This window comes from Anas acuta, chromosome 6 (genome assembly GCF_963932015.1).
Source record: "Anas acuta chromosome 6, bAnaAcu1.1, whole genome shotgun sequence".
NCBI classification, from domain to species: Eukaryota; Metazoa; Chordata; class Aves; order Anseriformes; family Anatidae; genus Anas; species Anas acuta.
The window spans coordinates 37133375-37151795 of NC_088984.1; the positions used below are offsets into that span (position 1 = coordinate 37133375).

Sequence of the window (18421 nt, forward strand, 5' to 3'; positions counted from 1 at the left end):
TTAGTGTGATGACAGGGTAGCATGTTCCTGTAGGATGCTGCTTGAATTTGGGAGTTTCGATTTTCTTTTCTTTAAAGATCAGGATCACACCATCATTTTGTCTTTCCTGTTTCTCTGTGATAATGAGTATGTGAAGGCTGCAATTTCCCTACAGCAGCTTTAGCTTCCTTTCTCATTTATCTTGGTTCTGACCATGCATTCACATGCTTTCTTAAAGAACAGGCAAAGCCCAGACAAGAAAATACCCACACCTGTGGGCAGACATTGTCGCTGGTTTCCAATGAGGAAACCAGGTGCAAAATGAGGAAACCAGGTGCAAAAAGCCAGCAAGTGAACGATGAGGACTCAGAGGCTATAAAGGAGAGACTCACAGATGATGTAGGGGCACCTTATAGTCATATGGGCTGGAATGGTTGTCCTTTCTTCTCTTCAACCAGAGGTATTTTCTTTTCCTTTTTTTTTTCTTTTTTTTCTCTCTACCTGTGAGATTTATATTTGTAGCTTATAGCTTGTTAGTAGCATAAGGTTTAAGAGTATAGAAGAGTAACTTTTCTCTGTGTGTTCTTTCCTGGCTTTTGGGTATTTTTCTCAAACCAATGAATCAACTTTCTGAGTTACTAGTTAAATCTTTCTTTCTTTAGAAGAAGATTTGAAGAATAACAACACACAAACAAGCACAAAACCTTTCAAAGTACTGCTTATCAAGGGCACCACTGCTTTCCATCTTTGTCTAAGACTTTCTGGGCTCGATGGTCTAGACATTCTGTGAGTTCAAAGAGTGGAAGAACCTGTAACATAAGAAGATGCAAAGCTTTCCTTTTACTTTATAAGATACCTAAAGTAGGCTAAGCTCTTACAAAAATACCATCCTAGGGAAGGTGTCAAATCTGAGGTTAATCTCAGCACTTTTCTTTAAGGAAAAACTTGGTGTAGATGTGAATTCAGAATTCCATCTAGAAGCAAAGCTTCTGCGACAGACCTGAGCTAGAACTGGTGTACTGAGAGTTTCCTCTTCTTTTTGATGTTAGTGGCTGAATGTGGTGAAATTTGATAGTTGAAGCTCTTACAGCTTGATCTTTAGGATATAGAGAATGAAATATCTCACTCACAGTGAAGGGATTCATGGCTTCTTGTTTAATGTATGGCAGCATGAGCTGTAAGTGAAACCATAATTTAAGAAAAATCCTTTTTCCATTGATAGGATCAGAGATTCTCAAGGTCTTTGCTTAATCTGTAACAGTGGTGATCATGTTCAAAAAGCAAAACAAACAATTCTGAAAAGGTGGGACTATCATTGATTTTTCTTGTTATTTTTATAAATGTCATATTTAAACCAGAACAAGAACAGTGCCACTGTTTTTCCTTTAATTGTTTGTACTATTGATAGGAAGGCAAGTGGGTGCTCCAAAAGCAACTATATTAAACTTTTATGGAGCATTGAAGAGAGCTAGGAATTTTTTTCCTCACCTGTTGAGGAGGAAGAAATGTTGTAACTTCACAGCTGATTAAATTGATCTCATAAAATATTAAGCATGAGTAAACTGAGTTTCTTCAAACCCTTTATAGTTAGCCACTGGTCATCTTAGGTTCTTTGATGTAAGCAAATTGTTAAAGGTGAATTAAAGATACATAAATTGATCAGGGCTTAAAACTAATGGGCTGCTTCTTGACAGGCACAGTCCTCCCACATCTCCCAGTAGAGCTGGGGCAAACACAGCACTTCTGAAATTTCAGTTGTAATAAGGTTGTTTCTAACAAGCTCGTGCATTTGAGGTTGCTCTGATAGCCCCAGAGGCGCAATACAGAGAGGTGTCCTGGGACATCGCTGGGGGAATAAAACCAGGAAGGGTGTGTAGACAAACCCATGGGTGGAGAGAAAAGAGCTGGAGGCAGGGTTCACAAACTGGAGTTAGCTCATCAGGTCTGTAACGTACAAAGACAAATGTCACCATGCTCCAAGCTGTTACCTGTGTTGTCTGGGTGAATTTGCATCCACTGCTTCTTCTGCTATGCCCCTATAGCACTGGCACTAAGGAAAAGCAGGACACAGAAGCAGAGCTGCTTGCAAAACCTCCACTTTTTCTCTGGCAAGTGAGTATTTGAAGGAACCATACTGAACCAAAGCTGAGATTTGCTGATCCTAGTGTTGGTTAAATGTGGACTGGCATTTAAATCATGTCTCCCCACTTATCTTGACTTTCTAAAGCTTTTTCAAGATAATTCTGTGTATTGCAAGGTGTATGGAGATAAAAACTTAAACCCCAGAAAAGGCTATGTATTTTCCATGGGGAGAAACACAGGCATGGATGCCATCTGGTTGCCAACCCACTTGATGCAATTGCAGCCCAAGCCCATGACAGCAATTTCCAAAGGGCTGCCGTGACCTGCTCATACAGGTGCACATTATCTGTGTAACAATAATGCCTAATGTCATTCTGACTAGTTTAGGCTGAGCTGCACTGAAATGCAAAGTAAAACAAGCAGGAAACTTGAGCTTTTATTAACAGAAATGTGAAGGAAGATCCAGAGGGGGTTGAGTTCTTACCTGAACTTATAGCCCAGAACTCAGTTTAGCACCAGCAGCTTCTGATCTCCCTGTAGGATGAGCTTTTTCTCTCAACAATACATGCAATAGGAAGAAGCAGGTAGCAGATAATTGTGTATTCTCTTTCATACCTACTTTCAAGTTGAGATTGAAGGAAGCTCTCATTATGAGTTAATAGAAATAAGTTGCAGGAGAGATTTGGGAGGGGTCATTGTGAAAGTTAGGGAAAAACATGTTATTTCCAAAATGTATTTTAGCTTGATCCTGGGGGGGGGAATCTTTAATAATACAAATGTGTGCAAGAAGCAATATATTTTTACATTTTTCAAATATTAAAGCAATATCTCTCTTGCTACATCAGGATTTTGTTTTTCAACACCAGTATTTTCTTTCATTTATCAACACAACCTATTTCTTGCTTTATTCAGTTTTTATTTAGATTATGTCTCACTTGCATTTTGAAATATTTCACACTGAAATCCTTTTTCTCCTCTTTTCTGGCACCTGTTGCAGAAATATAAAAATAAATCAAAAGCTAGAGTCTGTGGCACTTACAGGGTGATAAGCCTCACTTCTTTCCCCTTTTTGTCTTACACTTGCTGTGAAAATGTTGCTGAAATGATCTATGTTTTAGGACCCTTTCTGTAAGATAAGAGGAAAGGAAGAAGTGAAATTGTGAGATAAGAGCTGGATGTAGTGCCAAATACATTTTCCTCACAGAACAGGGTAAGTTAGCAAATAGGAATCTTGGGTTTGTTGAGGTGGTGTCCTTCGAAATCCAGCTCTGTTATGTTTAAGAGAACAAATGGCTTCAGCATGTGGTGCTTTGTACATGGTAGGGCTGCTGCTGCTGCTTGCCTCGTGGTTTGTCATACAGGGATTCATTGATTGATGCCCTGCATGGGCACTAATTAGTTATGTATGTGAATGAGGGACATCCCCTGGCTCATGAAGCAGGACATTCTCAGCAGAGCTTCACCAGAAGTCTCTGCTGGACGTCTTAGGGCTGCCCATCCTATGGCATCTGCAGGGTGGATGCCATAGGAGGGGCAGCAGGCACAGCAAGCAGGGAAGAACTATGGCTCTGCAGCACTAGGGTGCTTACAGGTGCTGAGGAAAGGTCACCTGTGAGAGTTGTGAGGAGGCAAATGCTGCTTTTCCTTTGAACTGCCCCCAGGAGCTGGGTTATCACATGGAGGTGTTGTGTTAGCAGCTCTTTGTCCAGCTGTATGGGCTATCCCACGTTTAGACAAGCAACGTCGCATCCAAGCATGCTGTGTGTACTGTGTAAGTGGGCTCATGTTAATTCTGCCATCAGGAAAAGCCTCTAATGTCTCCTGAGCATTCGTCCCTAGATGCACAGCCTCCTGTGCAGCCCCAGGAGAGATTCCTAATGGACCGTGCTGCACAGCATGCTGTGCGTGATGATGCCTTGCCTATCCAAATCAAGTAATGTTTTGTAACTTATATCAACCTACCCAGTGGTTTAAAGCATTGTAGCACTTGTCTTGAACAAGCAATTTTTAATGACAATAGATCCTTACACTTACATATAGCTTGCCAGAAGCATGATTTTATTTCTTTTGTGACTTGCTTTTCCGAGTTATTTGTGAAGGAGCTCAGGATCTACACATCACTCAGATGCACAAGCTCATTTTGTGAGTAAAATGTAGAAACACATGCCTGTGAATAACAGGGCATGTTGCTGTGCACAGGATGGCAAAAACCTCCTTGTGAGGAGATATTTCCAGTCTACCCTATGAGAAGTTGCATTTTTGATCCTGATTAATAACTGAATAGTTTAAAAAGCACTGACAGTTTGCTGTCTCTCTAATCAGGGCACACGTTCATAAAACATCAACTATTGTGGAGTTTAGAGGTGCCCAGATGACAATAAGCCTCCCCAACCTGTTGAGTTCCACTGGATGTAGCCTTAAGAGCTTTGACCTGAAACCAGTGAAATGGCCACCCATGCTTTGAGGAGCTATCTCTGGATATTGGTCCATGATGGCTCTTTGGTCAAGCACAATGGGTCTTTAAAGGTGGAGTTGCTGAGCTATGGTGCAGGAATGATTTATCAAGATGTATGAGGCCAGCACTCTTATGTGTCACATCTGCTGGGTGGTAGTAATAGGGCTTTTGCCTGATCATGGCTTTTCTGAATTTACTTTAAAAAATTGTTTTGATAAATGTATTTGTCTTTTCTCTAAAAGACAACACGACAGTTGCTGAATATCTTCTTGTTCTCTCTTAAAAACTATTGCGGATGCATAAAGAAATTTGTGTTTAAATATGAGAAATCTGAGTCTATATAGGTAGGTTAAAATGAAGCAAATAGGAAGCTGTTTAATTCATGACGTTAATTCATGTTGTGGGCAAAGTGGCTGAACCAAAAGTGAAGAGCAGCAGTGAATTTAACAATGCAAAAAAGGTTTTCCCTCTTTGAAGCCTGTTGCCACACACCAGGTTTGAATATCTATCTTGTAATGGTATTTCATGTTTTGAAGTATGACAAAGTGTGTGATTGCTAGTTGTGATTTCCAACAGTGAAAAGCAAAGATTGACAGCTGGTAAGTTGTGGGTCTTTCTAAGCCAAAAAAAAAAAAATCAAGCCAAAATCACTGCTCAGTTGAAGTGTCCTTGGGAAAGCTAGTAAATGTTTTCAGCAACAGAACTGAAAAAGTGGATTTGACAACTCTTACAATTACTTTAAATGAAAAAAAAAAAATCCTCAGGAAAAGTATAAGGCTTTTTTGGAACAGTTATTGTATGCTTTGTGTACTTCTGCCATATGGCTTCTTCTCTTTCTCAAGAAGAGGAAAAAAAATTAGACTTGTTCCTAGCACAGATCATCATCGCAAAGATTAAGTGACTGGTCTATAAAAATGAAGAATGTGCAATTTACAGATTGATAAATCAACAGTCTCATAGGCGCATCTAAACTCTATTATACTGGAATGGAGCTGGGGATGAAAGTGAATTGTAGTAACACCTTTGAGTCAGAAAAATATAAATGGCTGTTGCAGGATTAACTTTTTTAAAGGAAATGAAGTTAACAATAGTTTATTCTGTTCTCTTAATGCTGTTAAGCCTCTTAGGAGCTTTCTCTTCTGCAGAAACCAAATGTTTAGTTTTATTAAAGGGACTTCAGATTCTTTATTCCATCAGTTGGATGTTATTTTTATAATGTTTTGCCAATTGTTTCATTATGTATTTATACAAGTCACATTTTAATTTCTGAGCATCCTTTATACGTTGCCACATTGGGGAGTTTAACTGAGGCTGGGAGGATACAAAGATTTAGTCTTTTGTAATGAAGAAAAATGTGTAATTCCTTTCAAAGAAAATAAATACGGGGAGGTAATTTTCGTGGGGAATCAGTATGTTGGATGTAAAGCTTTTTGTGTTCCTTCTTTGTTCTAGAAATAAAGCACTTATATGACTTTGTGCAAAGTGAGTCCTGTAGTGAAACAATTATGTGCAGCTAAAGGATTTTTGTCTGACACTGGGTTGCTGTTTTGAATCCAGCTGGGTCAGAGAGACCAGAATTCCCATCTCCCTTTAGCCTGAGTCAAATAGGAACTTTCTGATATTTGGTGCTTCTCTGACTGTATTCAAACCTGATTTTCTCCAAGCATTCGGCAGCTCCTGGCTGTGGGCTGTTCTGAATGCTGGAAAGCTTGTATTCTGCTGGATCAGGCAGTGGTATGCTGGCTGACCACAATATAGTGACCCGCATTAAAGAAATCAGCGGTCTTGCAGAAGAAGCTTTCGTCTCAAGTGTATAATCAGTGTGGCATGTGATCAGGTGCCAAGTGGAAGATGTTACGCCATTAAGTCAAAAATACTTGATGGTGCAGAGATAAGTAGCTGTGCTCTCAGTTACTTGCTGTGCAGAGCTGAAACAGTGCGTTGGTTTTGTAGTGCTGAAAAACAGCTTGATAAACATGGGTTCACAGCAAACTACAGGCATGCTTTGGAAGGACTTAGCCTAGGAAGAGCTTTCCCCCTCCTTACTGCATCCACAGTGCTGCTTTGTGCAGTGATCTCTGTACCACTTGTGGGCTCAGGTAGCTTTGATTTGTGACCACAGTGTCTGGGCAGGCAGGGTCAGCACTCCTCAGTACTGCTGGGTGGTGCAGTACTGGCACCCAAAAACTAAGTGGGTAGGCCTGCAACTACAGGGCATGTACTGTGAGGTGACTGAGGTTTCCTACAGTGCCCTGCGCCAGGCTGTGCTCAACTTTGTTCACCAGTCTTTTTCTCTGTTGGGGCACTTAAAGGAAGTAATATCATGTAGAAACGACAAAGATCATATTTCGTAAAGCAGAGACACAAGTCCTGTGAAAAAGCTGGAATTTAAATTCACATAGGAAAGACAACCGATCTTTCCTTAGATTCATTTCTATCATGTGCCTATCACTAAACCAAACACAAAAGTCGTCATTGCCTTTATATGCCACCTCTGTGGCATCTTTAACATTTTAATGATTTTGTGTTCTCTTTTCAGTCTTAAATCAGTCATTACTGTGCTGTTGTAAGTAATTTTGGGGTTAATACTTTATGCATGCTTGCCACTGGGAGGTTTTGGGATGCAGCACTGAACCCAGCACTGCTTTCTGCTCTGCCTTGCAAACCCAAACTCCCCTGAGGTGCAGGGCTCATTTAATTTGGAAAAAGAGTGACCTGACATTGTAATAGCAAGGATGCAGATGGCTTCCCCTGGTAACTCAGCAGTTGTAGGACCAAGTCTTCTGCTTCTGCAACTAGGACCAGATCTGCTAGTTGAGGCTGTTGTACAACAGACGCATCATATCATCTGGAAAGGGATAAGGCATCACCCAGCCTTAAGTGGCTTCAGAGCAACTATGAAGAGCTTTAGTTTGGTGCCCCAAAGTGAAATAAAGACTTGAGGAATGAGAGGTTGAGCCTTTCTTTTATCCAGGCTGAGCAGAGATGATGGGGAAAAAAAAAATAAATTGCTACTGCCCTGAAACAATCAATGAAAACAGGATGTCAGGGGAAAATTCTAAAACTAACCTGCAATCAGGTAAATTTTGCTATTGTTGTCTGTACCTGACTCTCACGAGAACGGGAAGAAGGATGTTACAGAAATTATTTTGAATTAGATTGTTTGATGTCTGCATCATGGGAGTTACAGGTGGCCACGGGAGGGGAGTGCAAAGCTAACAAGGAAACTAAAGTGACTTTTTCTTTTAAATAGCAGCTAATGTATGCATTTTTTTTTTGTAATCAGGGCAGATGAAAATCTATAGAAAATGATCTGCATTGAGAAAGTGAACAAGAGAAACAATATCTTCATGAATCTGAAAGACATGGGGAAGCCTATTAGCCTGCCTCTGACATTGTTAAGCCTTTTTCTATTACATTTCTTTGTGTAATAGCTGCTCTTTTTGAACACAGTGGCATTTTTCATCTAATCTGATGATGATTCAAGGCATTTATGCATTCTACTTATAATATGAACCACTGCTCTTTCACCACAGGGTTCACATTTAAGATTAGACTGCAGAGATTTTCACTGCTGCTCTGGTTGAAGGTCATTCCGTTTAGGAAATGGAGAGGGCAGTTGCCAAAAGGTAATCTCCTCTCATTTTAGCTGGCAGTTGGCTGTCAGGTTCAAATCACAGCATTAAAAGCCACAGCTACAGCCATGCCTAGCTAAAAGCAAGAAATGGCTGGGATACACTGCAACTGTTCCGCAGGAAATTCAAATCTCAGCTTTTCTATAAAGTTTGCTTTGCTTAATGTGGGATTTGCAGAGCAGGTCTGATTGATTGATTGGTAGTGTTGAATGCTGTACACAGCTCATAACTCCTCTTCATGATTATGTCATTTATATGTTAGGTTGCATTATGTCATAATAGTGCTCATAATTATGCTTGCTTTTGCTTTTTCTCCCCGAAAACACATTCTCTATCATCTTGGAGTGAAACTTCCTTTAAAGTTCCTCCCAGTAGTGACTTTAAAAAAAAAAAAAAAAGGAACAAAAATGGAGAAGTCAGGCTCATCAGTGGTTACAAGTTGTAGCTGAAAATGCTATGAGGTAAACTTTATTCAAAGGTCAGATCATTTCTTGAGAGGTGAAATGTCCAGGTATTTTCATGTTCATTGTCTCTACAGGTTTCTTTAACAGCATCCACATCATGGGCAATGCTGCAAAATTTTGAAGTCTCTGTATCTCATATGTATTTGTTTTAGAAGAACATCACTGCAAAGGGAAGAAAAATGTGACACCTCCTATTCACCCAGCAAACTGTCTTTAAAAGAAATTTGCAATCCAAAGCGACATTGATATTGCACACAGTGAAAAGCAAAATGGTGTTGAATGCTCCCACTTTGCAATCAGCATCTCCAAATGTCCTTTATCTTTGTTCAGTGTATTTTAAGAAAAGATGCAGAGCATTAAACTGAGTTTACTGAGAAAGGGACAACATATGGCCCTCTCTGTGTGATACCTGCTCAGAGCAGCTCAAAGCTGCAGAGGAGAGGTGGCTTTAACTGATTTCTTTGCACATATGTGGGGAGCACAGCGGGTAATATAATTGGAAGGGACAAAAGGCATCTAGAGGCCTCTCTGTCTTGAGGGTAGTAAATACTGGAGATGCTGAGCCTCCCTTTGGGAAGCTGAGTAGGAATTACAGAAGTGAGTAGAAATCTTCATCCACTGACTATCATCTGGGCTTAAAATGATAACTGGAAGCTTGGTTCTGTTGCTTTTTAATTTTAGTTGCAGAAGGATATGCCCTATCCCAAGGCTCCATACTGTGCAAAGGAAAGCCTACGGATCCCTGGTTTTCAGGACAGTTGGATCTTGGCTTACAAACAAACTGCCCTCCTGCTGCTTAGCAGTTAAAAGTCAGCATCAGACTAGCAGTAAAAACCTATACTCTCCAGTTCCTTTAGATTTGCTCATTAGTTTCTAGAGAATCTACACAGTTGTTTTTTTTTTTTTTTAGCTTTTTATTCTGAAGGCTTAAAAATCATCACTGAGGACAATGTGCCTGTGGGAGTAATAAACCTACATACCCATGGAGTGTTTAAAGGCAGTCTTTACTGAATATGTAAAGCTGCTGAATTGCTTTTGCACGTATGAACCTTGGAGAACATGGTACCTCACGTTCAGGATGTTCAGCTGTTTATGAAATTAAAAATTTGGGCACTAAAAGGACACTTCTAGGAAACCTGATTTATTTCATACTGCATGGAGTTTAAGTGCTGTTTTGTTTATCTGCTGGTAAAGTATGTGCAGTGGCCTCTCTGTAGTGGGCCAAAGGCTGGTCTATTCTGGGAGCCAGGTGCTCCCTCCTGCCATTTCCTTCAGGAACTGAAATTAGGCTTTCCTGAATCCAGAAGAGAAGTGATGTGTATCCCCTGGCCTTCTGTCACTCTAATGTCTCACCTTCCAAGTTTTCAGAAGGTCAAGGCTGACTGCAGAGGAGTTGTTTTCCACAAGAATATTTCCTAAAGTATTTGTGTTCATCTGATTTAAGGAAAATAAATCCAGTCAAGAAATGTGGCTTCTTCCCTTATGTTTTCACTTAGGGAATAAACAAAGGAGAAACAAAAAAGAATCTTATGCACTTGACGGTCCTGCCTCTGTTGGGATGACTATGGTATTAACTTACTGATATCCCTCCCATGTGACAAATGCTTCATGTGCAAATAAAGAATACAATGACCTTGATATGCCTGGGTACTAATAAAAGAAGATATTTGAATGTAAAATATTTATATTCATCAGGAAACTCTGGCACTGTTTATACAACTTATTTACTGAACTCGGATGGTTAGGAACTGCCTCTGGAGGTTAGAGGAAGAAAGGAGACAATTTGTGACAACTGCTTAAAGTAACATTTTGATAAGCATTATTTTAATTTATAAAATAAACCCACAAAGTCTCCTCTGAAATAGGACTTCATCTTTGATTTTTTTTAACCTGATAAAATCAAAGGAATTTCTTAATAAGGATATTCAAACTCCAGCTGATCTTATTCCCTCAATCTTTTAAAGCAAAGATCTTCCATTTGATAGAAGGACTTCGATAAAGTCACCAAAACATGATTACCATATTTTGTTTAATTGAATTGAGCTGTTCTTTATTGGCAATTCACTCCGAGTTTTCTACATTCATTTTAGCAATCAGCACAGTGTTCATCTTCTTTGGCTTTTGCCATCACGCATGCTAACTCATAATAACTTTGGAGGATTATTTTTGTTTTATAATGCTTGAATACTTAACTGGAGTGAACGGGGCACTGAATACTGGAAAAAAGTGAGAGAAAAACTTGCCCACAGAAGGATAAAGCTGGCTGTAATATCAAAGTACAGAAGGCCTTGAGCAGAGAGACCCCGGAAGGGCCTTTTCAAGCACATTCTGTGCTTTGGCAGGGCCTGCTCCTGGTGCCAGCCTCTGAGGGAGAGGTCTTGGGCAGTTCACCTCAGCCTTCTCCAAAACGCGAACGGGTGCCCAGCCTGTGGCTATACAGGTCCACAGCTGCAAGTGCAGAGGTTTCTGTGGTAAATAAGGACACAAGTTTGTTTTGCAATAAGTTTTTCCTCAGTTTCTTGTTTGTGTTTTTTTTTTTTAAATTTTTGGTTTGCTCCTGGTGTGAGCGGTTGGGCCATGCATTGGGGTGCCCCTGGTTTTAGGCCGAGGTCTAGTTCTGAGGCCTGCTGCCTCAGCATTGTCTCATCAGTTTGGCAGCCATTTTCTGTCACAACTTCACTTGTTACAGTCAGGTTACATTTGTAACTGCTCCCCTCACACTTTCCATTTGCATTCTTTATGTTGTATGTGGAGTAACTTTTCCTGTGGGGTGAAGCTTGCAAATGTTCACCATCAACCAAAAAAATCTTGTCTATTCATCATCTATTTCTGAACAAAAAAAATGTATCTCAAGAACAACTAATATATCTCTTTTTTTGCATTCTGTATTTCTTCTGGATCTGAAATGGAAGTCAATACGTTATTTTTATTGCAGTTGTGTCCAGGTACAACAGAAATGAAAGCCAGAGAAAACCCTCAAAGCTGCATGTACACTTACACAGTAAACAGAGCAACTAAAAAGAAAAGGGAAGAGGCAGAATCATCACCACTCACCTGCTGAGCTGTGATCAGAGCTGTCCCTTTAGGTAAGTACTGTCTGGTTGGCATATTCATTACAATCTTTTAATGTGATATTTGTTTGGCCTGACAAGAGAGGTTTCAAGTCAAGTGGTTACATTGGTGGTAGGAGGCAAGAGCCAGCCTGGATAACCTGTCCACCCTAGGCCTGAAAAATAAGCTCAAAAATGTGTGGTGCACCTTGGGTGGTGTGTGGAGCATTATGAAGCTGTGGGAAATGTGCTGGAGGTGCATGTGAGAACTTGGGTCCTCATAAATATATGGAAGGAGTAATCAAGGGAGCAAAGCACTAGCGGCTGCTTGGGTCCTGTGGGGCTTGCAACACTTGCAAATATAGTGACATCTGTATCTCCTAACAAAAAGAAAAAATGGTTGCTATCAGCTTATTGTTTATTGCCTAGTGATTGTCTGTATAGTTCGTGATCAAAAACTAAATTTCCAACATTGGTTGCTTTTATGACCTTGCCAGAAAGTATTTCTCACTTTAAATTCCAGCTGTGAGCTATATACATTGCAATAGTTTTGCAGAGCATCAAATTATTTTTGTAAACCATTGGTAAACAGACCTGAGTTCATTATTCTAAGTATCTAAGCAGGTATTTTATCCTGTTTAAATGGCTATTGAAACTACCTCTTTACGTCCTAATATTTACATACACGGTGCTGGCAATTGTTGTGAATTCAAAGACTTTTCTTCCTAAAAGGGCAATCAAGAAACGAAATTAGAAAAAGCTTGACACCATAATAAATCAGAGCAACAACAAAATTGTAAAAATCATTTGTAATGACATATTTTGTTGCTGTACTTGTTTGCTAGATTAGATTTCCGCTAAAGGTAATTGAAAAAATTGTTCTGGTTAGAGGGATAAAATACATTAAAATTAAATGAGCTTCTTGAACTCTGCTTAGGCTTTAAGATATCATATCAAGGGAAGAAAAAAAAATTAAACAAGCATAATAGATACTGTGTGTGGTTGACCATAAAGTACTGTACACTAGCCTTTCTGTTGTACGAGACACCAGAGCTCTCAGGTAATGGACACAAAAAATGGGCAAAATGAAAGCATGGTGTTCATGGGCTTACTATGCTATACCTGAATTTCACACCTCCTGTGTTCTCTTGCACAAGCACTGTTTGCTACCTAGCTCACAGAATCACAGAATTGAAGGGGTTGGAAGGGACCTAGAAAGATCATGGGTCCAACACCCCTGACAAAGCAGGTTCCTTAGAGCAGGCTGCCCAGGTAGGCATCCAGATGGGTCTTGAATATCTCCAGAGAAGGAGAATCTACAGCCTCCCTGGGCAGCCTGTCCCAGTGCTCCGTCACCCTCACCATGAAGAAATTCTTTCCCATGTTAGTGTGGAATTGCCTGGGCTCTATCTTGTGGCCATTGCACCTTGTCCTGTCCCCACAAACCATTGAAAAGAGGTTGGCCAAATCCCTGTCTCCCACACCTCAGGTATTTATACAGATTGTTGAGATCCCCTCAGTCGTCTTTTCTCCAGGCTGAACAGCCCCAGGTCTCTCAGCCTTTCCTCATACATAAGGAAGATGCTCCAGGCCCTGTATCACCTTTGTGGGCCCCTGCTGGACTCTTTCCAAGAGATCCCTGTCTTTTTTGTACCAGGGAGCCCAGAACTGGACACAGTACTCCAGGTGAGGCCTGACCTGGGCAGAATAGATGGGGAGGATCACCCTCTAGTTGAGGAGCAGTGACAAGTCAAAGGGTGTAGAGAAGAGCATCGCCCAATTTAATGAGCATACACGACTGGTCATGCTACTGCTCCAACGAAGGAAAGATCTTGGTGTCCTTGGGGAATAATTTCTCAGAAAACTGAGACAACTTAATGTGTTAGCAGTCTTAAAAGTATCCTCTCCTTGAGGAACTCCAAGTCTACAAAAATTCTACAAAACGCTTTCTCCACCTGTTTCAAACCACTGCCTTTAAAATTGTGTTGAATTTCTCATGGCTGAATGTGGAAGTAAATTTGTTTTGTAAACTTTTTAATTTGTTTTTATTTGTGATCTCCCATTATATATACTGTCTTAATTCTTTTTTAACCTTCCTTTCTGTCTACCTTTCTTTCTCCCCAGAAACACTGAGTCAGTCAGCATAATAAACTGCATTTTTGTTGTTTTTTTTTAAATACCTTACTTGTCATGGATGTCTGTTCTCTCTGCAACTGATGTAGAGGAAGGAGCAATAACTCCTTAAGAGCATCCTGTAGAAAACACTTAAGATTCTTTTATTTACTAAATCAAAGCCAATGCATCTGAGGCTTACAGTGATGATAGCAAAAATTGCAAAGACCTTTCATATAAAAAGAAACATTTTTGTCTGACTGAAGATTTGAAATATATTATGCCGATCTTGTTTTCAAAGAACAGCTTCTTGGGGTTTGAATATTATGTCATTTTTCAGGAGGCTTTTTGTTTCTTGGCTGTACTTTGTCATTTCCAGGAAGTTTGTATTATTAGTACTTAGGCTATACTTTCACAGGACATTTCCTTTGAACCCTGTGCATGAGATGAATAAAGGAGCTGGCTTTGCTTTGTGAATCAGCCTGCCTAATAGGTCTTCTGGCTCTGGAAATATCACCAGAATTCAGAAAGCCAGCAGGCAGATCTTCAACAGTGGTTTAGCACTGGCTGCACAAAGCTTTGAATTTAGAAAGATCTTTCTTTTCTACTTTTATGCATCTTGAAGGGATGTGTTATCTTGTTGTCAAGGGATTTGGAAAGGGAAGGTGAAGCACTTATGAGAGGTAGAACCACAAAATTTTTGACTGAGTGCCATATTTTTAATCAAAATTGCCAGCTCCTCAGAGTTCAAGGTTGCTCTCTTTTGTTATTGCTGATACTGGGACATGGCCTGTCTGTAGTGATCTATCAGCTGTTTAAGACTTGCAGAAAAATAATTGCTGTCAAGTTTCTGGGTTCCTGGACTGGTTCCCATTAATTGACTTGTGACAAATGTTTCTGGCTTTTCTTTGCCCTATCTCCTGCTGGTGCTGGGGTACCTACCTGGCTGTGAGTTACATCAGGCAGCTCCTACAGCCTGGGGTGCAGTCTCAGCCCCCTTGACTTCAGTGGAGTTGGGATTTTTAATTTCTTCCTGCCTTTCCCCCCTTTTCTTAATAATAAACCAAACACCGTTTATTACTACTCTTGAAACTCACCTCTCCTACCAGCATGGCAACAGCAGTGTTAGTAGGGAACTGAGAAGTGTAAACTTTTAGCTTTGTTTTTGGCTGATGACTCCTACCTCATGGTGTCTAATACCCAATAAATTCTTGCAGCACAGTATGAAAAGGTGTAGTTATGGTCATGCCTTAAATGTCCAAAACAGCATGAGTTCAGACCCTTGCTCTTGCCTCCTGTTGCATCAGCATGCAGAGTGGTTTGGGAGGTTCATCTACTGCGAGGCCATGGATTCCGCTTTCTGCTGCCAAATCCAAGCACATATGGTCTGTGCAACGTGGAGACAAAGCCTACCAAAGGAGACCACAAAGTGAGTTACTGTTGCCCCGTACAGCTAGGTGCTTCTAACAAGTGCTGAATGCAGCTACTAATGCATACACTGTGTTAGCGTGCATGTTAGTATCAAATGGGAAGCACAGGATAGAAGTCATTGATTTTGAAATAAAACTGATTCAGAAGGTTAGGGCCAGATGCTGTCATGCCACTGCCATAAACAGCAGTTACCAAAATGGAAATCAAAGATTCTTCCTATGAGCTCTTGCCTTTACAAGTTACAGCTATATTTTAAAATGAGGGCCACAGGGATCAGCTACCTGTTTAGAACTGCTTGTGCCTTTTAACTATCACTATTTTTGTGCTAAATGAGAGAGAGAATTACAAGAGCCTGTGAAACAGTCTTTCTCTTGATGGCTTATTTGGGTATGTACAAATGAGAGGTAGCCTACAGTGCTCTAGCATCTCAAAACACTTTTCATAAACAATCCCAAAATTGTCCTGCAAAGCAATATCTATCTACCTTGCTGACAGATTCAGAACAAATTGTGCTATATGAAGTTCAGTTTTTAATAGACTAAAAAAAATGTGCACAGCTATGCAGATGTTTCAGCCATTTGGCTTACTGTAATCAAACATGGTGAAGAAGCTCTAAGTGCATTTCAAGTTTATAGCATGTCAGTTCAGCTGCCTTGGCTATTTTTTCTATAGCTAGTCTGTCGGAAAATGCATTCAGCAGAGCAAAATGGTGCTGCTGCTAATATTAATAATAATGCTTAGCACTTCAATTGCATTTCATATTTTCAAAGTGCTGTACAAATGCTAATTAATTTGGCTATGAAGCTGAATGACAAATACAGAAAAAGCGTTGTCATTGCTTGCAGAACAAGTTATCTTGATTATTGCACTTTTAATATTTTTCTTGGGAAACAGCTAGTAATCCAAGGAGCAATTCAACTGCACAGAACGCTGCAGAGGACTGGGGGGATAACTGTCACCAAAAAAAAATGGATGTGCCGATCCCAAGGCTGTGATAAGAGCTTGTGATTTTAATGTTTGCTACAAAAAGGATCTCTTATTCCATGGCTAGGTTTTTAGTTAGTGGTGGAAGTGGAACAAGTGTTCTCCTGTTCTGTGCTGAATCTGACTTTGTTTTTCTAATTCCACTGTCACACTTGGAAAAAGCCAGAAGTCAAATCCCTGCCCTTCTTCAGATGTGGTAGTCTGAAACCTGAAAGTTGTCCCTGTGGCTGGAAGCTGCTTCTTTGAGGTTAGCTGTGCTGCTGAAGACTGTGTGCAGGAGTTTGCTTTTTACTGGAAATGATCACTAAGTTTCAGAGAAAATCAAATGTGAGTTACAGTTAAATAAGACCTTGGGATGTGTACTGGTAGCATTAATTCTGTACCGAGTGGCACGGAGACATGAGTCATCCTGAAGTGGATGGCGCACAGCCCTGGCTTGGGGTCTTCTCCCTTGTGAGCACTGTCACCCTCTGGTGCTCCCACAGCTCCTCCCATGGGGCTGGCCTGCAGCCTGACCCTACCTCTGAATGGTCCACGTCTGCTGCAAATGTGGCTTCACGAAGGAGACAGCATGGTGTTAGGCTTCCTAAGGAGCCAAGGCAGGGAGGGTCAGTCTTTCTTGCTCTCTGTCTTGTTCATATGTCTTTTAATTATATGCAACAGTGGTTGTGACAAGCCAGAATCTGGTAGGATTGGGGTCTACTGAGCAGGAAGGCATTTCTAGGGCCAACTTGAAGTGGTAAATACTTTTGCTTGCTCTGAGTGTTAATGTTTGTTGCGTACTCTTCCAGACTGACGTACTGTTTTGGTCAAATTTGCTCACAAATTGTTTTTGGCTGAAGAATGGTAGAGAATTCATACAAGTCAGCTGTGAGTTGGAATAGAGAAATGCAAATCAGGTCCAGCACCTCATACATGCCAGCAAAGGCTGAAGCATTCCCTGGAGCCCAGACTGCAGTTCTGAGAGCTTCACTTGATATAGTTGTCTCCTGGTGCAAATGGGCTTGTAATTCATCGATAAATAACATCACTGGTAAAAGTAACCTGACAAAAAAAGGCAGGAAATGGCTTTAAAAGTTACTCTGCTGATTATCTGTTGGTATAAAAGAGCATCCTGAGGTGGCTTTATAGGAAATGTTTTCCCAGTCTTATATGCTTTATTATCCATGGGAAGGAATGCCATGCGATGCCATGGGAAGGAAGCATGACATTTAAATAGACAAAGTTATTCATGCCTGGGAGAGGCTATACGAACTATTGTAACTGATGGAAATGGAAATAATGGTGAAATGTTAGTTGTCTTTCCTACTCTCCCCAAATTAATGGGGGTATGTTACTGCTTTCCAAAGCAGCATTTTCAGGATAAAATCCTGATTCTACACTACGTTGCTGTTTCAAAGAGACAAATAGGCTACTATTCTGGAATCAACAGTTCAGGAATTTTCTTTGCCTGTGCTGTGTTTTTTCAATTGCTCACTATAATTATGATGATGAAACAAGGTAATTGTTGGTCTGATCATCAGCCCTTTGTTAAACAATTAATCTTTGGTTTGATGACAACAGTGCATCTAGCATTCTATATTTGTTTTTCTCTAATACCAAGAAATAACTGTTATTTGTACACAGTTTGCATGGGAGTGCTTCCTTTCACATATTGAAATACAAATTTCAAGGTGCTTCCATAGCTGTGTTGACAATATTCCATGACAATCGCTTCTTATCCAATGCTTTTCAAAACACGTTTGTTGATACTGACTTTACCAGACTTTTTTTTTTTAAGAGGGAGATTAAGTGGTAAAATTGGTGAAATTACCTGTGCTCACATGCAGTTCCTTAAACCTAACTTGGACTAACGGGAATTTGGCTGTGTTCTAATTCATACTGAGTGTCAGTCTAATGTGTAGAATGGGATTCCCCACTGCAGTCTTGGGAACAGCTCGTTTAGTGGATCACTCATCTGATGGCATGCAAATAGGAGAAAGTGATGCTTGCAGTCAACAAATTCTCTGCAAGTATGAATGGACCCTTCTCCAAGCATGAAAATGTTCAAGAACCCATGTATTAAATCTTTAAAACAAAAAAGGCACCTGCAATGACCTATATTTGTCATGCTGTTTCATTTCCATGGTGTTTTTGAAAGTAGTGTTTGTAGGTTCCAAACCTGTGGTGCTGGGCCCTGCTGCCTGTTGCCAACCCACAGAAGCAGTGGGGTCAAGGGGTTCACCAGTA

General features: G+C 40.4%; 1 long non-coding RNA gene across 1 annotated transcript in view; it reads left to right on the forward strand.

Annotated features, from left to right (window-relative positions):
* The first annotated feature begins 336 nt into the window (after positions 1 to 336).
* Positions 337 to 18421, forward strand: part of LOC137858590 (uncharacterized) — a 155133-nt gene continuing 137048 nt past the window's right edge. The window contains exons 1-2 of the long non-coding RNA XR_011097870.1: positions 337 to 439; positions 11561 to 11701. This is a non-coding gene — a long non-coding RNA (uncharacterized lncRNA). The remainder of the gene's footprint in view (positions 440 to 11560; positions 11702 to 18421) is intronic.